The 24454-nt window shown below is 42.6% G+C and overlaps 1 protein-coding gene across 1 annotated transcript in view; it reads right to left on the reverse strand.

The window, feature by feature from the left end:
- The window catches only part of NGR-A10 (neuropeptide receptor A10), a 63665-nt gene extending 39895 nt beyond the window's left edge, over nucleotides 1-23770 (reverse strand). The window contains exon 1 of the mRNA XM_089731059.1: nucleotides 23552-23770. The gene's annotated coding sequence lies outside the window, so the exon portion shown is untranslated. The remainder of the gene's footprint in view (nucleotides 1-23551) is intronic.
- Between the last annotated feature and the right edge of the window lie 684 nt (nucleotides 23771-24454).

Raw genomic sequence — 24454 nt, forward strand, 5'->3', positions numbered from 1 at the left:
CTACCGATACCTTCCGATACTAAGTGCATGTAAGGATCAATAACTATCATCATCATCAACAGCCTACAGTCGTCCACTGCTGGACATAGACCTCTTCCAATCCATACCATATGACTATATAAATATGTAAATATCATTAACAGTTACAATTATTATTATTTTTATTGCCCTTGTAGGCAGACGAGCATACGGCCCACCTGATAGTGAGTGGTTACCGTCGCCCATGGACTTCAGCAATGCCAGGGGCAGAGCCAAGCCGCTGCCTACCGCAATGTTTTAAACCTCATGCAATTAATATATATCATGCTTTGATCTATGGGTTCTACCTTCTTAAAAGAGACCGTGATTTACGTTGCCAGTAAAAAACAGTTTTATGGTAGTATTATTGATCGAAGGTTTTATGCAATAAAAATTGTTTTTGCAAGAAAATTCCAGCATCAAGGCATTATCAGCATTTCAGATGAGGCAATACCTATCAAATGCAAATTGGTAGGTAAGTGCAGCGCTGATCCATTACGTGGGATCGTGAATCGGGGTACTTTAAACTGCGTTAGGCCTCCTAAGTGGAACCTAGGTTATTTGTGTCATTTTCATTCAATAGTCAACACCGTTCAGTATCTATATCGTTATGGTTTCAAACATAGGACGGCTTACTTGAAGCGAATACGTTGGGTTCAAAGCCAGCAGAAAGCTCCAGTTAATAGAAACTCCAGGAATAAAGAAAGCTTTATTATTATTATTATTAGTAATACAGCAGATACGAATTAACGTATTTCTTCGTAAAATATTTTCCATTCCCGTCAGTAATTTCATCCCCATTAAAAAACTAACTAGTTCCTTAAGTACTTGAAACTTTTCTAAGCTCAAATAATAAAAAGATTAAACGTCTAAGTTGAGAATAGATTAGCCTAAGTGTAATTAAAATATATCTTATCGTGACCTAACTTAGTCTACGTAGTTGCTTTCCCCACACAACGTGGTCTCGCCTTGTCGCGGCGGTGGGGCTTAAGCGTGCACCCCGATATCGTGGAGCAGCGTTGTCTGCACAGGGGTGCCGCGAACTAAGAAGACTGCACACAGTGTTCCTTTTTCCCACCTTTGCTGGACAAAGGGTGCGTGAAGCGGGAGAGGGCTCCCTTCTGGAGACCTCTTGGATGCTAGGCCATGTCCCCGGCAGCCCTTTGGCTGTTAAAGGGGAAGGCCCTCCAGAGGAGGGTACCGGCACGCCGGCGTGGTCACGCCGTGGTCAGACGTGTGGGTCTGTCAGTAATGGTAGACCCCACGTGGATGAGAAGTGAACCGGAGGGCACTCCCTTCCGGTCGCTGGTTGCCATGTCCCCGGCTGCCTCTTGGCAGCTAAAGGGGAAGGCCCTCCAGAGGGGGGTACCGGTTTACCGGCGTGGCTTCGAAGAAGCATACCGTAATCCCTACCGAGTAGGGGACGGGGGCCGCTGCCTAGCAGGGGCCGCGAGGATGCGAACCTCTATAAAAAATGCCCTAATCCTAAGCCTGTGACGTGCCCGGTGATGGGATGAGTGGCTGGAGGGAGTCCAGTCGTGAGGGCCGTCCCAGGGGACCGACCCCTGGTTAAATATCAAAGGAAAAAATTAATGATGGCAAAGTTTGTAAAAAATTTACCCCAGGAGGGTACCACCTTAGGTGGAGAATCCCTCCGTGCTTCCACCTTGGTGGAAGCATGCAGCCCCGCGTATTCTGGGGGGGCAAAGCTTGCCATGACGAAGGGGGCTGTATGACGGGCAGCGGAAAACCCGTCGAACAGAGACACGCCAGCGCTGACTTGACGCACTCTGGGCTCGTCAGTGACAGCGAGGCGGCTGGCTCGAAAGAGACAACCGCCAAAAAGATAAGGCGGAAAAGGAAGACCCAGCGAGTTTCCTCACGCGAGGGGGGAGGGGAGCCAACGTCATCCTCTGGCGCAGATGCCCCGCCGGAGAAGGTACTGGTAGTCTCCGATGCGGCCTCTGCTGCGGAGGAGATGCCGCCCCCGAAAGGAAGACCCGCCCGGAGGAGGGGCGCACCGTCACCGGTGCAGTCATCGGCGTCGATGTCTGTCGCCTCACTGGACGGGCGAACGACAGAGGAGGAAGAAGGCGGCCTTCAGGACCCTGCCTTGGTCATAGACAGGGCCATGAGGACCGTCAAATCATATGCGGCCAACGGCACTAAGACCAAAGCCGCTGGCCGTAAACTGCGAGAGGTGGTCTCGCAGGTCTCGAAGGTTCTGCCTTCGGTTGCTTCCGCCAATGACCAGGTGGTACAGCTGATGGCGGAAAATTCGAGGCTTCGAGCACTACTTCAAGCCCAACAGCAGCCTGATGATGAGGCTGCTGCTTCGAAGAGGACAGCGACAGCGACGGCGTCACCTGCGGTACCCCGGGCCACTGGGTTGCGGACTCCTCCGGCTCCTGTACCGATGGCGACGTCGTGTATCACTGGGGCCCCTCGGAGCCGCCGTTCCCCAGCGCTGACTGGCGACAGTTGGCCTGTGCTGCCACCACCGCGCGTGGCAGAGCAGCGTCCACGTCTCCCATCGCCGCGCACTAGGGAGATGACCGCTACCAAGAGGCAGCAGGCACTCGTGGGGCCACGGGAGCTGGCTGGAAACTTCAGCCTGGACGAGGTCATCACTCGCACCGTCCAGGTTGTATTGGAAAGGCTGGACGGCAGGCTGGCGGCCCTCGAGGCGCAACTTATTGCCCCGGCTGACGCACGGCGACCGGCACATGCAGCAGTGTTGGGTGCTCCAGCCGCCCACCCCGCCCCCGTACGGACTCCAGTCACTAGGTTGGGCCCGGGACGGGATAGAACGAAGCGGGGGGGCGGCGCCAACGCGAAACGCCCATCGCAAGCACCCCAGCCCCGTCCGCTGCCTCCGCCCCCATCCAACATGGACGAGGGGTGGAACGTGGTGGCCCGGCGGGGTGCCAAGAAGGTCCCACTGGCATCTCCACAAGTGGGTGAAGCGCCGGCGGCCACGGCGGCTCAGGCTCCTCCCCAACAGGGTCGAGCGCCTGTAGCCGCCAAAAAGAAAAACAAGAAAACAAAGAAGCCACCGCGCGCGCCGCGGTCGGCGGCAGTGGTCCTAACGCTGCTGCCGGCTGCCAAAGCCAAGGGCATGACATACGGAGATGTCATTGCTCGGGCGCGCGCGGCAGTCGATCTGAATGAGATCGGGGCGGGGGAGGGTCTCCGCTCTAGGCAGACAGCCAATGGGGCCAAACTGCTAGAGTGTTCCGGTGCCGATAGTCCCGGCATCGCAGAGCGTCTGGCCGCAAGGCTCCGCGCGGTCCTGCCTGAAGAGGAGGTGCGGGTGCATAGGCCGGTCAAGATGGCCGAATTGAAAGTGACCGGCCTGGACGAATGCACCACCAGGGATGAGGTGGCGGCGGCCGTCGCTTCCCAGGGCAACTGTGCCCTGCAGAATATAACCGTAGGCGAGCTGCGTCCCGGTTATAGCGGGGCCGGCTCCGTGTGGGTACGTTGCCCGGTGGAGGCGGCCTTCGCCCTGGCTGCTCCTCCGCCCGGGAGACCTTTGGGGGATCCGGGTAGGTTGCGCGTGGGCTGGATAGCAGCCCACGTGCGCCTGCTAGAACCACGCGCCTGGCGGTGCTTAAAGTGCTTCAGCACTGGGCACTGCCTTGCCAGGTGCGTAAGTGCGGTTGACCGCAGCGGACTGTGTTTCCGCTGTGGTCAGCCTGGACACAAGGCGGCCGTGTGCTCGGCTGCGCCGCATTGCTTATTGTGTGCGGCGGCCGGACGCAGGGCTGACCACCGGACCGGGGGCAAGGCATGCCCCCCAGCCGGCAAAAACGCAATCAGAAATTGGCGCCGCCAAGCTAAGCGGCGCCAAAAGAAGCTGTTGGCCGGGGGAGCACCGGCCGGCACTTTGGCCCACGCTGAGGCGTTCGCGCCCGATAGCGGGGACAATGGAGTAAGGGAGGGGGCGATGGATGTGGTCCAGTCTTAATGGATCACACCTATCGCTTCCTCCAAGGAAACTTGAACCACTCCGCCGGGGCTCAGGACATGCTGCTCCAGACTATGGCGGAGTGGTCAATTGACGTGGCTGTGGTCGCCGAGCCGTACTTCGTTCCCCTAGCAGACGACTGCTGGTTTGGGGACGTTGATGGCTTGGCGGCCATACATATAAGAAGATCCGCGATGATTCCCCCCCTGGCGATGGTGACCAGGGGTCCCGGGATCGTCGCGGTACAATTAGAAAATACCGTCGTGATCGGGGTGTACTTCTCTCCGAATCGGCCTACCGTCGAGTTCGAGCGGTTCCTGGACGGGCTAGAGGTGATCGCTCGTCACCTCTCTCCCCGTTCCGTGATACTGGTGGGGGACTTCAATGCGAAGTCTGTCGCTTGGGGTTCCCCATCTACGGACGCTCGTGGTAGGCTGTTGGAGGAGTGGGCGGTCGCGGCCGATCTCTGTATCGTTAACAGGGGCTCGGTCGCGACATGCGTGCGGTGGACAGGAGAGTCTATTGTGGACTTGACGTTCGCGAGCTCGTCCGTCGCACAGCGCATTCTCGGCTGGGGCGTGGTGGTGGGGGCGGAATCGTTGTCAGATCACCGGTATATCCGGTTCGATCTTTCCGCTCCCACGCCAACACCGGCCGCAGGCACTCGCGGGGTTAACCCCCCGCGGAGTGCATCCCGGTCATTCCCTAGGTGGGCATTGAAGCTCCTGAAGAAGGAGCTCCTGGTGGAGGCCTCTATGGTGGCGGCGTGGACGCCCACGCGCCCACACCCTTTCGACGTGGAGGCCGAGGCCGAATGGTTCCGCGGCGCGATGCACCGCATATGCGATGCCTCAATGCCCCGGGTCGGCTCTCGGCATTGCGGACGGCGGCAGTCTCCCTGGTGGTCGCCTGAAATTGCGAGACTGCGCGCGGTCTCCATTCGGGCGAGCCGCCAATGCGCTAGACACCGCCGTCGCCGCCACCTGCGGCGCGACGACCCCGTCGCGTTTGCGGAGGAGGAAACCCGGCTGCACGGCGAATATCGCGCTGCGAAGGACGCCCTGCGGCTGGCCATCAGGCGGGCCAAGGAGCAGAACATGGAGAGACTCTTGGAGGCGCTCGAAGCGGATCCATGGGGAAGCCCGTACAGGTTGGTGCGCGGCAAGCTGCGCCCGTGGGCCCCCCCTATGACTGAGCGACTCCAGCCTCAACAGCTGCGGGACATCGTTTCGGCGTTGTTCCCGCAGGAGCGGGAGGGTTTTGTTCCCCCCGCTATGGGTGAGCCGTCGGACGCCATCGACGGTGAAGCCCCTGCTGAGGTGCCCCGTATTACTGGGGCAGAGCTCCGTGTGGCGGTTGTAAGGATGACTGCAAAGGACACGGCCCCCGGCCCGGACGGAGTCCATGGCCGGGTGCTGGCCTTGGCCCTCGATGCCCTAGGGGACCGGCTCCTGGAGCTATTTAATAGTTGCCTGGAGTCGGGACGGTTCCCGTTGCTCTGGCGGACGGGCAGACTTGTGTTGTTGCGGAAGGAGGGGCGCCCGGTGGATACAGCCGCCGGGTATCGTCCTATCGTACTGCTGGACGAGGCGGGAAAATTGCTGGAGCGTATTCTGGCTGCCCGCATCGTTCAGCACCTGGTCGGGGTTGGACCTGACCTGTCGGCGGAGCAGTTCGGCTTCCGGGAGGGCCGTTCGACCGTGGATGCAATACTTCGGGTGCGGGCCCTCTCGGACGAGGCTGTCTCACGGGGTGGGGTGGCGCTGGCGGTGTCTCTTGACATCGCCAACGCATTTAACACCCTGCCCTGGTCCGTGATAGGGGGGGCACTGGAGAGGCATGGAGTGCCCCTCTACCTCCGCCGGCTGGTTGGCTCCTATTTGGAGGCCAGGTCGGTCGAATGTACCGGGTACGGTGGGACCCTTCACCGTTTTCCGGTCGTGCGGGGTGTTCCGCAGGGGTCGGTTCTCGGACCCCTCTTGTGGAACATCGGGTACGACTGGGTGCTGAGGGGTGCCCTCCTCCCGGGCCTCCGCGTTATTTGTTACGCGGACGACACGTTGGTCGTGGCCCGGGGGGATGATTATAGAGAGTCTGCCCGTCTCGCCACAGCGGGGGTGGCCCTCGTTGTCGGGAGGATAAGGAGACTGGGCCTCGACGTGGCGCTCAGTAAATCCGAGGCCTTGTGGTTTCACGGGCCACGGAGAGCGCCACCTGTCGACGCCCACATCGTGGTTGGAGGCGTCCGAATAGGGGTCGGGGTGCAGTTGAGGTACCTCGGCCTCGTGTTGGACAGCCGGTGGGCTTTTCGTGCTCACTTACTTTGCGGAGCTGGTCCCCCGATTGATGAGGACAGCCGGTTCTTTGAGCCGACTGCTCCCGAATATCGGGGGGCCGGATCAGGCTGTGCGCCGCCTCTACGCAGGGGTGGTGCGATCGATGGCCCTGTACGGTGCGCCTGTATGGGCTGAGCCACGCAACCGGGCCACTATGGCTCGGTTCCTGCGCCGGCCGCAGCGCACCGTTGCTATCAGGGTCATCCGTGGATATCGCACCGTCTCCTTCGAGGCGGCGTGTGTGTTGGCGGGGACGCCGCCATGGGAGCTGGAGGCGGAGTCGCTCGCTGCCGACTATCGGTGGCGCAGCGAGCTTCGTGCTCTGGGCGTGGTGCGTCCCTCCAAAAGTGAGCTGCGGGCGCGGAAGGCCCATTCTCGGCGGTCCGTGCTCGAATCGTGGTCGAGGCGGTTGGCCAACCCCACGTGGGGTCTACGGACCGTTGAGGCGGTTTACCCAGTCTTTGATGACTGGGTGAATCGTGGCCGAGGACGCCTCACCTTCCGTCTGGTGCAGGTGCTGACTGGGCACGGATGCTTCGGAAAGTATCTGCACCGGATAGGAGCTGAGCCGACGACGAGGTGCCACCATTGTGGACACGACCTGGACACGGCGGAGCATACGCTCGCTGTCTGCCCCGCTTGGGAGGTGCAGCGCCGTGTCCTGGTCGCAAAGATAGGACCGGACTTGTCGCTGCCTGGCGTCGTGGCGTCGATGCTTGGCGGTGACGAGTCCTGGAAGGCTATGCTCGACTTCTGCGAGTGCACCATCTCGCAGAAGGAGGCGGCGGGGCGAGTGAGGCAAAGCTCTCCTCACTACGCAGAAACCCGCCGCCGCCGAGCAGGGGGTCGGGACCGGGGTCTCGTCCGTAACCCGGCCCCCTAAGAGCTTCGGGCTCCACCCGCTTTGTGCGGGGAGGAGCTTAGGCGTGGGGCGGCGTGGTAGGTCGCGTTCCCCCGACCGCTCCGGGGGAAGGTGTAGCGCGGCGCTATCAATCGGGCTCTTGACCCGTCGACCGAGGGAACCGGCGGTCATGTTGCTGGCGGCCGCCGGTCCGGCGTCTGGGGGACGGCGGGATGGATGTAATGTGCTCTGCGTAAACCCTGTCCCGCCGTCTCAATAACTCCGACTGGGTTCCCACCCGGTCCGGGGTAGGGCGCCGGCTGTGAGCGGCAGGAGTTTTTAGTGAGGTTCGACTCCCACATACCCCACCTGCCGTGCGGGTGGGGATCCGGCGATTTTCTCCTGTGGAAAAAAAAAAAAAAAAAAAAAAAAAAAAAAAAAAAAAAAAAAAAAAAAAAAAAAAAAAACGTAGTTGCTTTGAGAAAAAAAAAACATGACGCTTTAAATTATATAGATAAGAATAGCTGAAGTTACTTAATTCGTTAAAAATACAATCCCAACTAAGCACTTTTATTAACACTCTCACTTGTTTGTACCTTAAAATTCAATAGGCATAAAGTCATTATTGAAACATCAGGTTATTCATTGATCAAGAAAATTTCATTCAGAAACATCGCATAAAAATTCCACCATTTAAGCAAATTAATGAAACAAAACAAGACGTTAACTGAAGATTTTACACGCAGAACTAAGGTTATTACCCCAAGTCCTTTGTGGATTGACATGTGCAGTACAATAACGACTTTCTAAGATCCAAGTTTGAGTGATTCGAATTACGGGAGTAATTTGATTTTGCTTTAATTAGTTTACGTATGGCTTCACGCACGTGCTTAGGGGACGTCGATTGGAAAGGACACTGAATGGCTTATTCAAATAATGTTTATTTAACTGTTTAATACCAATAAGCTGAGCGGAGGAGATACGCTTTGCCTTCAACGCATTAGTCTACAATGACATCCACGCAGCGGTGGATAAACGAAGGTTACTCAGAGAGTCTATGACCCTTGCCATTGAGTATTATCGACACAAGGAGGAATTAATAATATAATTGTAAATAAACAAGTTTTAACGAAAACCGACTTCAAATATCAAAAAAAAGATATTCCAAAACAAATTAATATACACTAAAAAACAATAATCATCGAAATCGGTTGGCGTGATATTGAGTTATTGAGTTATTCACATATTTGTCGCGCACGCACTTAATGCAAATTTAAGATTTATATGGTTTTCTCATGGATACCATTATCAGGACTGGACTAAATTGAAATGGGACCACACGGGAAGCGTCAGCTTTCTAATAAAAAAAGAATCATCAAAATCGATTCACTCAGTCGAAGTCATACAGTCGAATTGAGAACCTCTTCCTTTTTGAAGTCGGTTAAAAAGAACATCAAACACATTAGTTTTTGTTTATAGAAAAGAATTTGTGCTTATTAAGTGTTGTTGTACTTTTATCTGTATTGTTGTTCCTCTGTGTATATTGATACTAGCGACCCGCCCTCGCTTCGCTTCGGAAACATTAAAACACACATGAAACCAAAAAAATAAAATAAAAAAAAATAAAAAAAGGTAGCCTATGTTCATCAGGGACAATGTCGGCTTCTAATGGAAAAATAATTTTTCAAATCGGTCCAGTAGTTTCTGAGCCTATTCGAAACAAACAAACAAACAAATCTTTCCTCTTTATAATATTATTACTAGCGACCCGCCCTCGCTTCGCTTCGGAAACATTAAAACACACATGAAACAAACAAAAAAAAATAATTAGAAAAAGTAGCCTATGTTCATCAGGGACAATGTCGGCTTCTAATGGAAAAATAAATTTTCAAATCGGTCCAGTAGTTTCGGAGCCTATTCGAAACAAACAAACAAACAAATCTTTCCTCTTTATAATATTAGTATAGATAGTATAGATATGAGTTTGTGGCGTTTCATTAAGTGTTGTCCATGATATGTAACTATATGTTATCTGAGTCCACGACTATTCAATTTATTTCTGCTTTTAGTGTAAAAACTAAAATTACAAATTCATCCACATGTCTGAAGTTGTGTGATCGCATTAGTAGAAGTGAAAACCTTATAACGTCTTATGCATAATTTCAAATTATAATTAAAATAAAAATTAACATGATAACGAGAATTTGTAAACGCGAGCATGACTTGTTTTAAAATTAAAATTTACGAACGAAGTCAGCCCACGGATGTCAAACTGTTTCGGGGAGATTTACCTTAATTCTAGGGTAAAACGAGGTGACATTGGAAGCTTCTGATAGACTTAATACCTGTCTTGTTGTTCCAAGATTAAAAGGAAATTGGGTTTTCTGTAGACATGTGACACATTTTTGATTTGCAAGATTGAAAATGTCGGCTTTGCACAATGTTTGTTCAAAACAAATAAATTATTAGGGCAGAACTGTCGCTGTTTTTTTTTATCTGGATACTCCGTTTCGATGATAAGATTATGGCGTTTAAAAAACATTTCTATTTCGTAAAGTCGCTGATTTTCATGTAATTTAAAATAATAATTAAAAATTCATTTACAACGGCACTGACCTTAAATAATGTACCTACATTAAAATTTATAAAAACATATAGCAATTCAATGATTTGCTTTTTTTTTAAATCAAGTTAAGACAAGAAGACAAGACAAGACTTGACTAATATCTACTAAAATAAAAAACAGGCCAAACCGAAAATAGGAAGAATTTTTACGATGTTTTTCAATGTTAATGTTGAATAACAAAAAAAGTGGAAGTGGGTCAAGTGAAATTTACACAATACTAAATCAATGTTTATCTAGTGTCGTTAAAGTATCATTGTATGCTAATTCCCCTATGAATTTCTGTCGCTACTATCATGAAGCTTATTGCCGTCTATGCAGTTGTTCAGATCCTATCTATATATTAATACGTGAAGCAAAAACTTTGTATCCCTTTTTACGAAAATTGCGCGGACGGAGGAGTGTGAAATTTTCCACACTTATAGAGAATATAGAGAAGAAGTGCACAATGCTAATATTTTTTTAAAATAATGTATAAAATATACATTAAATCAATAAAAAAAACATTACACACACTACATACTATGTATTTGACGCACACACACATGCATACTATTTATTGTCAAACTTTTGTTCTTGACGTCTGTTGTCAATTTGAGAATAGATTAAATATTGTTTATCTTTGTTAATATTTTTTATAGTGTAGTCTTGGCGAAATTTGTTATTATAGATGTATAAAATACAATCATAATAGTGTACAAACTTACAATTCCAATTAATTATAGTCGAAATTCGACTACTGCGGGACCTATAGTTTTTATAAATACGTAACTGGCTTGTAATCTCGAACGACTTCTACATATAGTATATAGAATATCGTGTAGTAAAAGCGAAGTACATAAATTACCAGCGCTGTGTCTTATTGTGCTATTGTATATTTCTGGCGGGAAGCCGTCATACATTACTTTTCGGTTTTCGCGAGTTCTAGACATAATTATCTATGTAAATTTAAGTTTTGAAAGATTTGGTGCCATCGGCCTGGAAGAGTTATCCGTGACCACGAAAACTGAGCATTCGAAATATTCGAAATAATATAATGACTATAATAAACGCGGGGTTGAACCGTAAAAGTGGTTTTAATTAAATAATGATACGTTCGAGTTTGTATGGTGAGGCATGCGTTATGTAGTCCAATTGAAATTTCGACTTCGGGTCATGCCGTATATACTTCTAGAGTGCGTATAAAAATTTAATATTAAATCGATTTATATCTGTAAATGTTTTCACGAAAAGTTTAACACCTTCTCTTTTATTTGCTAGAGTTTATTATATTCCAAGTCATTCCAAATCATTTTTACCCAAATGTCACCTCTGGAAAGATAAAATTATAAGCCAACATTTTTAATACAGGACTAGTTCAATAGTCATACGATACGTAATCTGATCATAGCTTAATAATCAAGATTATTTCATAATTAACCATCTATATTCAACGGAATGAAGCTACAAAATAATGTAAAAAATTATATCTGCTACTTATTATATTATTATTTATTATTTACGGATACGCGGTTCAAGACGGCTAAGCGGCTAAAATAAAAAGAAAGTTAGTCGAGTGAGATTTGAGTTCAAATCATTATTAACTTCGAAATTACGGCTTACGCTTTTCAAATTGCAATATTATTTCTAATGTAAGCACGCTGGATGGCGGAACAACGTAATGCGAGTTAGGTTACGTCAAATTCCAATATATTCCATGTTTGATTTTATCTCGACAATATCCATGATGTTAGTCTTTCATCCGGAAAGTTGTTTGTGGAATCGCCTGATTGGTAGCTGCCCTCGGATCGATTCACAGATGCGTATCCGTATATAAAACAACGCTTCGTCAACTAAACGATGTTAACTTTACAGTCCCCCTAAAACTAGTTACATTTTATGTTTTAATCAGAACTTTATACGTCTGATCAGTTAATTAAAGTTACATTGTTGCACGGAATTGTGAAGATGAACTGTTAGTCGTCAAATCTAGTTTGTTAGTCATGTTACAATTTAAGAAAAGTACTCTTTTTATTGTGCATGGCCAGATTATGTTCGTGCGACCGATGGGTGTACATAATCGGTTTTGGACAGAAACAAGGCTCTGCTAATCGCATTTACCTGTTTAATTTGCAAAATTTAACATTTTAGTCTAAAGATCATAATTTTGGTATGTTTTTACCGAGTTATGTTTTTTATTTTTTTTATTGCTTAAATGTGTGTACGAGCTCACAGCCCACCTGATGTTAAGTGGTTACTGGAGCCCATAGACATCTACAAAGTAAATGCGCCACCCATCTTGAGATATCAGTTCTAAGGTCTCAGTGTAGTTACAACGGCTGCCCCACCCTTCAAATCGAAACGCGTTACTGCTTCACGGCAGAAATAGACAGGCTGGTGGTACCTACCCGTGCGGACTCACAAGAGGTTCTACCACCGGTAATTGTTTTCCTTAGCTTAGCTCTAAAAAATAAAGGAACAATTGTTATATCCAGTTCCGAGATCAAGCATTAGACGTGTTCGTTTGTCATAATATTCAAGAGGGTATTTGTATTTTTAAGACATGCCGCTTACATCTAGTTAGGTCATATCGTTTTATGTCGAACTAATCTATTAAATATACCAGAATTATCTAAAAAGTTCAATAAAATTTGTAACGAATTAGTTTCAACCAAACTATAGACGTTGTCATTGTGTTCATTGCAATATGCATGATTCATTGAGAGCTTACAAACATTGAAGGTTATTCTTAAAAATTCACAATATTAAAATTACAAGAACAAATATTTTTATAAAATCACCAAGAGGACTAAGGATTTGGATTAATTTAGCATCTCCAACCTCACCTTGAGAACTTTGCGCTTGTTTTATTGGAATACCATGAAGTGATAGGACATAGTAACTATGACATTATATTATGTAGGTACAATGGAGTTCGTTATAAAGTAATTGCTACTTGTAACTGAGGATATAGATAATTTTCACTGTAAAAGATAATTAATATAGAAATTTAAAATATACATAAAATAGTATAATATAATATAAATCTAAATATATATAATATGATATATAAAAATAATAGAAATAAAAATATTTTTGGGTTTTTGTGCTTTCGGGTAAGTGTTATGATATTCTGTTAAGCTTTATAGTTGTTGTTGGCACTTTAGACGATTCTAGCGACTAAGAGTCGATAAGTTTACTGGTGGTAGGACTTCTTGCGACTCCGCACGGGTAGGTACCACCACCCTGCCTATTTCTGCCATGAAGCATTAATGCGTTTCGGTTAGAATGGTGGGGCAGCCGTTGTAACTATACTTGAGACCTTCGAACTTATATCTCAAAGTGGGTGGCGCATTTGCGTTGTAGATGTCTATGGATCCAGTAGCCACTTAACATCAGGTAGGCTGTGAGATCGTCCACCCATTTAAGCAATAAAAGAAAAAGTGGCCAAGTGCAGTTTTAGCAAATGGGATTATTCGTAGATTTTGAGATTATTACTGTCGAGTGTGTTCGGAATTTCGCAATTCTAGCTGAACTTCATAATGAATTGTCTTCAATGAATTCGCACGTCTCTTGGACGTTTGAGTTAGAACTTTGTACAAATATTGGTAGCACTTCAATGAAAGTTTTTGCTATACATATTTAGTAACATTAACATAAGAGAGATGATGCGGGCAGACTTCGTAGAGACAGGTGTATTTCATGTAATATTTTTCGATCGCCAAAATGATCAGGTAAAAAATGTCGGGTAAGAAAAAGTGTTCTTAATCACAAATTAAGTAAATTTCTCACAAAGTGTAAGTAATAGACTAATACGTTGGCTTATTCGGCATACTTAATATTCGTTAGGACCTTTTTATAATTATGATAATGTGTTTGAACATAACCGTAATCCAGCTAGGGGATATAATAGTCAGTACAATTCCATGCCAGCAATAAAATTGAGCAAAATTGTTGTTGTCTCGTTATGACGTTGTTTGGCACTCGAATGAATTCGTGGGTTTTATGATTTCGTAGCGGACGTGAAGGTCAAATGAGAGGGTATTATTATCTAAGAGGTATTCCGTATCTCCATGGTTAAAATCATTCACTCTAAAAAAACATAAATTAAAAAAATATATTGTATTTTTGAAAGTCATTCACCATCCAGTAGTGCATATGCTAATCTGCCTACAATAGCAATAAAAAATAGGTGAGGCCTCACCTTATCCGTCACCATGAGTAATAAAAAACAATTTAAGTATAGGTATGTAAATAGAATTTGTATAAAATTAAGCAGTGTATTATAATGATGATTTCAGTATTCTTCAAAACCAGTTTCAGTGCCCACAACAGAAGAAATACATAAAATTAAGTAAGGAAGTTTCTTTTGATAATCTAAAAATTATTAATCCAAAAAATGAAATAAAAACTGATTTCTTTAAGGACGCCGCCTCCTTCTGAACAAGACTTTTCCTCTGTTGTTGGATTATTTTCATTTACATTTGTAAACGACGAAAAAAGTATTACACTTAATATTCTTTAATGAGGAAAAGGCCTCTTGTTTTTTTTAAACGCGATGATATTGCAGAGGCGCAATATTAATATTGTTGGCTGCTGACAAAAATAAAATCTCTTGAAATCTTGTCGAGAACTTTGTCTTCTTTTAAAGTCATTAGTTGTTTGTGGAACAAAAAAATGTTCCTAAACTAAAATTAACGTGTTCTTTTGTTATTTTACTAACTCTTATTTACTATATGAAAATTTTAAAAATTATTCGGTAACATCATATTTTTACAAATGATTCTATTTTTATAGGCAAAAGTGAAAATTATTCCACTAAAATCTGGGATTCGATGGCCTTGTTGCATGTGGCACGATGTACAAATAAAATCGAATTGATTTCGAACTTATTGGCAGACATTATAGTCGTGCCGCTTGTGGATGACAAACACATTAGGCTACACGGACGCAATACAATACGCAAAATAATACGTTCAGGATGTTGTTTGGATTGCCTCGGTTTCGCAGGGCAAAGGGAATGTTCGTTGATGGCAACGTGGACTTATTCCAATGAGATCATGCACTGCTATAGTTCAGAACTAATTGTAGCGACATTCTAAGAACACGAGTAAATTATAGATTATTAATCTTAAGCACCGAGTAGATGGATTTGTGTTAAAGTTGTAAAGTTACTTTAATTTTATAACTTCCTGATTTTTATTATACTTGCAGGCAGACGAGCATACGGCCCAATTGATGGTGAGTGGTTACCGTCGCTCATGCACGTCAACAGTCAGGGGTACATTTGAGACGCGATCTACAAATTTTTTTGGACCGAAGTTCCTTATGGGACAATGCGGAGGGGTACCCTAACCGGGAAAAAATGTCCGTAACGTAAGATTTTTATTAGTTTTGCACACAGTGTACGACTTAACTTTGTAAAAACGCACAAAAAATAACATATTTTTTAACATTCATTGACCACGATCTCAGAGCGTTCGTTTGCGCAATACACTAACTCTTATGCAAACAATCGTGAATGAAGTGTACCACAATAAGTTCGCACGTTACCGAATGACCGTGGGTTGTTGCATAAACTCTGGTTTTATTTTCTTTATATCTCGAATAGAACTTAAAATTAATATTTTATAATAAGGAACTTCGTTCCTATCCGATGTCCCACGACACCACACGTCTTTTTTTGAAGTGTGCTCCTTAAGTAATTGTATTCATTTAAAGCTCCTGATACGAAAATTTGATAGATAGGTAATTAAATCGTTTGTTAGTAACAAAATATCTGTCATTCAAAAATAATAATAAATTTTATCGCAACTGAAGCACTTATATAGGTATTTCTGCTGACCAATAAAAGACGTATGCCATGTTCTAAATTAGAATTAGGTAGATTAACAGTACGTCCAGTGTTACAATAGGCATTGACGATGATTGATGATTAACTCATGTTTGATGTTCATTTACGCATGATTGATTGACGACTTATGCTGGATGTTCATTGAACTGAATTAATTTAATAGAAAGCGTGCGTAATATTAAGAGAATAAGAATAGGTTATTTCCAATATTAAAAGAATCATATTCAAACAATTCACTTATTTTCCATAAAAAAATATATACGGGGTGTTGTATTATTCTAAAAAATTAAATAAAAATTGTAGTATTCTAAAAGAAGATTGTACTCGACGAAAAAAAATCCCTAGTAAATAGTTTTGGAATAAAGAGTACTTGAACATTACGAGCAAACTATTATTCTGCCAGCCCTTGAATTGTGCTTTACGTAAAGGACTGTAATACGATTCGTACTAAAAAATAAGGCTGGCCATTAATGAAAAGATGCGATTTTTTAATTGTCCTTTTATTGCTTAGTAGGGTTCATGTGCTTATGGCCCATCTGGTGTTAAATGGTTACCGGAGCCAAAAAACAAATTAATTTTTTTTGGAACAACTTCGGATCGCTTTCGGGAGTTTGAAGGAAACGCGATGGTGCGGCCAGCTAATTGAGTTCGAAGAACTAAAAACGGTCACGTGACGTCGGCTGATTGAATTACATAATATAAAGACTCTGCTGGTACTGCTAGCTGTTTCGATTCTGTTGGGACATGAAACGGCTTCTTTTGTCTTTGCAATAAAGGTGAAAATTAGTCAAATTCGCTTGAAAATTGTTTTTAATATTTGAGCCCCAAATATGGTTGCATTTTTTGTAATATTCATTGTTTGAAATGAGTTAAACGATTTTGTTATTTTCATTCAGGGCTGTCATCGAACTGTTTAAGCGATGAATAAATTCTAATAGATTTGTTTGAAAGTACTAATTACAACATAGTTTTCTTTTAACGTAGATTTGTTTTATATTTTATAATTTTACTACTTATATGTTTTAATCCGTATTTACTTTGAAATTCAATAGACATAAAGTCATTTGTTTTATTTTCTCTATACATACCTTTTTACAACGCATTCACGATCACGAGATTCATATAACGCATTTACTATTGGTTGGGTATTTATTGAGGCCGTATGGTAAGTATATATCACGTGTCGTGTATCAATCATATTAATTGATGAATGGGTCACCCATTATACAATTCAATTCAAAAGACGAAAGTCACAAGGCACTGGCTGGTACAAGGTGGACTGTGAGAGCTAATCTACCCATCGAGCTAAAATTGATATATACATACTTCGTTTTGTAAAAAAAATAGTTGAGCTAAATAAAAGTAATAGATTTATTTTAGTGTAACCATACTTCTTTCTGCTCGTAACCGGTTATCAGTAAAATAAATGCAGGAAATCTTGGTATTACTACCAAGAATTAAATCATGTTGACTGAGTTTATGTGAAAATGCTTTATCGGTTGTAAATGTACCACAGCAGCTCAGTACAGTAGAAAAAAAGCAAAACCCAGAGCTTTCGTCCATTTTATCAATACAACGCGGCTAGTTTAGTATTTTTAATGTGTTTTCAAACAAAAATGTACGATGCGTCATCAACAATATAAAATTGGTTCTCGTAAGCGTAAAATGTTGACGCACTCCAACAAGCCTTTTTCGAAGGTTTCAATGAGATTAGCATTAATCAGAAAATCAACATTACAGTGATAACTCCGCATATTTAGAATGTTCACGTTAAAAAAATTGTATTTTCTGAAATCTTGCTAGGGTTCACATTGTGTTTGTTAGATTGTAAAAATGTTTTTTAAACAACAGTGCTCTGTGTACATACATACGAATGTGGATGAATTATTTAATTAATACGCTTTTATTAGCTTCAGACGTATGTATGTTTGTAACGGAATCTTTGAACATGATTTTGACCCCCTTCAAAACGTCGGATTAACTCGAAATTTGGTACCTATACTAATTAAGGACCGATGATAATTCAATATAAAAAAAAAGAAAAAAAAAATGAAAAAATTTAAATTCAACTAAACAATGAAAAATAAATAATAGTTTAAAAAAACTAACAAAATACACTTATATAGAAAATCCAACTAAAAAATTTAAAATAAATTTTAATAAATTTGAATTAAAAATAGTGTAGGAAAAAATGATTTTATTGTAAAAAAAAAGCGTGGGGTGCATTGTATCAGTAGTTATAAATATTTTATGAACAGGTATGAGTAGAAGGGGTATTTTGATAATATCCTGAAAAGCAGCCCACGCTTTTTTTTTTACAATAAAATCGTTTTTTCTTACACTATTTTTAATTCAAATTTATTAAAATTTATTTTCTATTTTTTAGTTGGATTTTCTATAAAAGCGTATTTTGTTATTTTTATTTAAGCTATTCTTTTTTTTTGTATCGTGATTTGAAATTTGATTGTTCTGACTAGACACACTGAAATGCGAGTTTCACATGAAGCAGGTGCTGTTGCGGTCGGAACGCGGTTTTCTGGCAGTGGAAACATACACGACATACATGGTACGTACCTACTAATATGTTTCTGCGACTTTTCTAATAGAAGTTCGAAGCATTCTATGTTTTAAGTCGGTACGGTTGGGGTTTGGATTACATTGATTACCCGTGCAGGGCTAAAGTCGTGATTTGTCGTGAGTCAAGTCTAAATCCCATTGGCTACACTTCAAATCGACCTGCTTGTAGCCAAATACACGGCCTAATAATTTTAAGTGCAACCCTTTTTAAGTTTCCGTAATGATGATTACAATGCGTTATTGTTTACTTTCCAACACTGTTAATTTCATTATTATTATTATTTTTATTGCTTTGATGGGTGGACGAGCTCACAGCCCACCTGGTGCTAAGCGGTTACCGGAGCCAATATACATCTATAACGTAAATGCCCCACCCACCTTGAGATATAAGATCTAAGGTCTCATTATAGTTACAACGGCTGCCCCGCCCTTCAAACCGAAACGCATTACTGCTTCACGGCAGAAATAGGCAGGGTGGTGGTACCTACCCACGCGGACTTGCAAGAGGTCCTACCACCAGTAAAAATCGTCATCATTATTCTCCTGCCTTACTTCCAATCACCTGGAGTCGGCGAAACATATTTTCTCCTTCCATACTCCGCCATTTACAGTTACTTAGAGCAACTGTTAATTTATCGTGTAAAATAATCTTGTAATATAAATGTAGTTGAAAAATGTATAGTCAAAAATTTAAAGATTTTTTATAAGGATAATAATGATTATTCAGGTCGAGATATTAGGAAAAAGTTATAAAATTATTGTTATTGCGTTATATTACGAATCATCAGGTTCAGTTTTTCATGTTAATCAAGTTTAAAATGACATTTTTGAAAATTATGTTCAAAGATTTTGTTACATATACTCGTATAGATATAGACATATGTAGGTCAATCCAATAAATGCATGTTAAAAAGGCCTCGCTACCCTAGTTTTGAAAGGTGCGTTTATGTGTGCTGATGAATGCATACTTTGGATTTAATCATGAACATGTTCCGCAAATAAGGTTTGAACTGTTGGCGGAACTTCGAACTTCCTCTTTCCGGTACCTAAACTACAAAACAGTGTGGTGTATAGTAGTGTGTTTCTGCATAATGTGTTGGACAGTTTGAACTTCAGCAAGTAGTGTTATTTGTAGTGTGGAAAGAGGCGGGGTAAACAAAACAATAGATTTAATAATGTTGGCTGACATAAAGTTATACACATAGTTATATGATGCATCTTTTATCAGATAATATAAATTTGTGCTTGAAGATAGAAGAAGAGTCGTTAAGTTATAGTATAGTATTTCGATTGTAGTAGGTTCTCTTTTTTTTGTACCGGAGAAAATCACATTAACCCCGCCCGTCCGGCGGGTGGGGTATGTAGGAGTGGAACCTCACCAAAAACTTCTGCCACTCACAGTCGGCGCCCGACCCCGGACCGGGCTGGAGCCCAGTCGGGGCCATTGAGACGGCGAGACAGGTTCGACGCTGGGCATATTACATCCATCCCACCGTTCCCCAGACGCCGGTCCGGCGGTCGCCGGTGATACGACCACCGGTTCTCTCGGTCGTAGGGCCGGGAGTTCGCCTTTATGGCGCCGCGCTGCACCTTCCCCCGGAACGGTCGGGGGAACGCGGCTTGCCGTCACCCGGCTTCTTACCACGGGCGAGCTTGCCGAGCACGCCGCACCACGCCTGGCTCCCTCCGCGCACAAAGCAGGTGGAGCCCGAAGCTCTTAGGTGACCCGACCCCCTGCTCGGCGGCGACGGATTTCTGCGTAATGAGGAGAGCTTTGCTTCACTCGCCCCGCCACCTCATTCCGCGAGATGGTGTGCTCGCAGAAGTCGAGTATAGCTTCTAAAGACTCGTCAGCGTCAAGCATCGACACCACGACGCCAGGCAGCAACGAGTCTGGTCCTATCTTTGCGACCAGGAAACGGCGCTGCACCTCCCAAGTGGGGCAGACAGCGAGCGTATGCTCCAGGTCGTGTCCACAATGGTGGCACCTCGTAGTCAGCTCAGCTCTTATCCGGTGCAGGTACTTCCCGAAGCATCTAGGCCCGGTCAGCGTCTGCACCTGACGAAAGGTGAGGCGTCCACGATTCACCCAGTCATCAAAGACCGAGCTAACCGCCTCGACGGTCAGTAGATCCCACATGGGGTTGACCAGCCGGCTAGACCACGATTCGAGCACAGACCGCCAAGAATGGGCCTTCCGCGCCCACAGCTCACTTTTAGGGAGACGCGCCACGCCCACCAATACACACGCCGCCTCGAAGGACACGGTGTGATATCCACGGATGAACCTGATGGCAACGGTGCACGGCGGCCGCCGCAGTAAAGTAGGTTCTCTCAGTATATATATGTGCTAGATAGTTCTGGTCCGATTTATCTGCAAGTTGATATTTGCTTCTTGCAAATGCCGAATATTTATCGAATATTTGACCACCGTCTCTTGCTCTTCGTGTATCTGACGTTTCCTAGTGCTGATCCTGCGAGTGATTTAGCAGCATTAGCAGAGTTCCATATTTGACTGGAATATGGCAGAAATGGATACAGCCACTATCCTGAAAACGGGGCTGGAAAGGTCGTAGTGACCTTAATGAGACTCTTAAATGTGTACTTGCTCCAACAATCCCTCACTTGCTAATATGAAATGTTTTGTTTTGTTATGATGATCGGGGGAGATATTGGAAGACTTGGCTTTATTATAGTCATCATCCTTTTAATAATAAATTTATTATTAAATTATAACGTACATGTTTGTCCGCATCAAATTGCTGGGACACGTTCGTCTTATAATAAAATTCAAAATTGAGTCAATGACATAAGTACTGGAGGCTTGACGTTACGTTATAAAGCAAACAGTGGCTTAGTTTTAGCATTTTCTTTGGTTTTCGCGAGTCGTATTTTAAATCAATTCTTACAGATTTACAAAAAAAACGGCGAATTGAAACCCTAAATGTGGTTTAAATATGCCTTGTTTTCTTTTAAAAGTTAAACATTCCTTCATCTTATCCAGTTAAATACCGCATTTGTGATTGATTGTACGAATAGCTCTTTCACCTTCATCAAGGTAAGTGACGTCGCAGATGATAAATAATGTCGTGACGATGTCGTTTCTCAGCGCTGCACGTTTTTTTAAATAAATAAAAATGTTTTTTGCATTCATTTAATGTACTAGATCTATAAGAAAAGCAGTCAAAGGATTTTAGTTTTTGTTATCGAAATTGGAATCATATGGTAGTGGTTTGGTATCTAATATCCTGATCTAAAATATAACATAAAACAAATATATCGTATTGTTGGCTAAATACAAAACTCAATTCACCTACCACCTACCATCTTCCTTATCGTGATATTGATTTAGACTGATTCCAAAGACAGTTAGTTCCCTGTTAGTTCTCCTATTGGTTTTCAATATTGACACTGTTGCAATCTACTTGTAATTGAAGTCTGGCTTTAACGACAGTGAGAATGTAATGAACGCTTGATTTTAAACAGGGCTAACACTGCAATAGACGCTTTTATTTAGCTAAAAATTAAAACGATTTATATTTTAAAATCAACAAAATATTTTTGCGTAAGAAAATAAACAAAATTTAGATTTTCGCCTGACGGGATGAAGGAATGGCATATCCGATTCTTATCGCTGACATTTAAAAAAAAAGTCCATTTCTGTCGCGTAAGTACCCTGCATTTTGTTTTGATGAATGGCATGGTCATCACATGGTCCATAACCACATAACATTAGACGTGATGTGAAATTATCTGACCGACTAAAGAAATAACAGAAAAAAAATTGTGTAAAAAAAGCTTTTTACTGTTCGTAGCCATAATATACAAATTAACTAAAAAAAGGGTTAGAGTTTTTTAAATGCATGAAATTATATGATCTAATTATTGTTTCTTAATGTTACGCTGGGTCTGTCTAATAAATAATTTATGCATGGATGGTTCGCTTACGTCACCAATATTCAAAATAGAACTGTTTTTTAAGTATTCCTAATCAGTTTGTTAATGTTATTATCTGCTGCAAGCGCGAAAGGTTTATTTAAAGTGAATCTTTTATTTTAAAACAAACTTCGTACCTCTTCATTGGCATTAGTAAATATCCGATAAAAGACGCGCCGTGCTGTTTCACTTGTCTTAATTTTTTTAACAAAAATGAAGGGTTTAATCTGTTTAGTTATCCCAGGACAGAGAGCTGTTTTTGCTACTGCTCTACCCCGCAAATTACTAATCGATTTGTAGATCTATGGCTACGTGGAATCATGAACGAATGACTACATTATAGTGTTTATAATAGTAGATATACCCGTCGTGTCATTTATGATGATAAAAAGTACGCTATGGGTGAATTGAAGTTGACAGATGTAATCACCCCACCACCACATTAAGTCGCATTATTTTGTAACTGTTGCCGTACGTTCAAAACTAGAATGCTGTACTGCCATTGATGTATTAAAAAACCCTGGTAAACGATATGAGTGTTTGGGGACAGTTTCGAGAGCTACTTTTGTATGAGACTGTGCATCTTGGGTTTTTGTATCAATGTGTACTGCGCGTCAGAAATGGTCAGCACTGAGCACCCAGCTATGCGTGCGGGCTCACAATGGACACTTCCGGTGATCACACGAATTTGATGAATTGAAAAAAGAACACCGTTGAAATCGGGAACAGTCATTTTGAAGCTACAAAAATAAATTGAAATATTTGAGTTTTTCCTAGTCTCAGGCATGATAAAGAAGAGTCATTGAACAAAATGTGCACAAAACGTCTATTTTAAGATACCTAAATTAACTTTTGGTATATATTATACCTAAATAATAGGAAAAAAGAATAATTCAATTGAATTCTTTAAAATTTTTGAACTCTGTAACTTAGGAATGTTGATAATGTAAAAAAATTCCAAGATTATTACATTATGTTGATTGCCGCGTCTGCGAGACGACCAAACTCCAATAAAATCTCGATTGATCGAGATTACATTACATTTGACTTGTGAGCAGTCAGTTGGCTTCGATAAGACATTGACTTGTTTACTACAAGCACGTAAAAAACAATTAGGGTTCGAAAATATATATATAGCACCGCAGCATATTTAAAAAAAAAGCATACATTCATTATTAATAAAATACATTTCATTCTTTAAGTTAAATTCTCGTTATCAACATTTTTATTTAAACCACTACTAAATAAATAAATACATAAAATATGTATAAGAAATATTATCCAATATATTATCTATAAATAATAAATTAATATAAATAGGAAAAAATTAAATACATAAATCTAAATAGTAGTTACAAATAAAATACTTTAATTTGTTTATTATTTATGTAAGCGTATTTTTAAATGAGGAACTTACCCAGGTACTGCAGCTAATTGAATAATAATAATAAAAACAGTTTAAAACAACGTTCAGTCGCTAAAACGTATTCTTTTCCCGCGAAAAAATACAAATTTCGATTAGTAATTCGAAATTTAAGTTAAATTTTCACAAAGTTCGAACGCACCCTGCGTTATCGCGACAATCGACAGGTCTCCCGCCAACTCGTATCTACGCAGCGATGTGCCAACTCAGACTGAGCCAGAAGCCACCGGCCGGTAGTACGAACACTGAATAGGTTGGGATACCACAACATTTTACGGCCCTGCAAAAATGAAGGAAAAGTCATCATCTCGTATTAAAACTGTATAATCTCTAAACTTACTAACTGTGATATCTATATATATAAAAATGAATTGCTGTTCGTTAGTCTCGCTAAAAATCGAGAACGGCTGGACCGATTTGGCTAATTTTGGTCTTGAATTATTTGTGGAAGTCCAGAGAAGGTTTAAAAGGTAGATAAATATGAAAATGCTCGAAATTAAATAAAAATATCAATTTTGTTTTTCCTTTGATGTGTCTCCCGTCGGACAGATTCCTTTTGTTTGTTTTATGTTTATTTCATACAAAAGTTTAGGTTTTTTATTTATCGATTGAGGCACTACGAAGTCTGCCGGGTCAGCTAGTTTTTAATGTTAATCATCTTTGCAACATTTTTTTTTTTTTTTACCAGTTACATTATGTGTCTTTTAAAGTAAGATAAAACTATGTATTAATTTTGTCAATAGTAGGCAAAACATATTATGTAAACTAAAAAAAACGCTCTTTTGATAGTATTTATAAGAAAAATACTGGTGATACCAAATGATTCCGCATATTATTATCACCTCAATTTCGAATATTTTTGGAAATTGTAGACTTTTAATGCGAAAAGACGAAGTG

Source organism: Bombyx mandarina, chromosome 11, assembly GCF_030267445.1.
Source record: "Bombyx mandarina strain Sakado chromosome 11, ASM3026744v2".
In the NCBI taxonomy this organism is placed as follows: domain Eukaryota; kingdom Metazoa; phylum Arthropoda; class Insecta; order Lepidoptera; family Bombycidae; genus Bombyx; species Bombyx mandarina.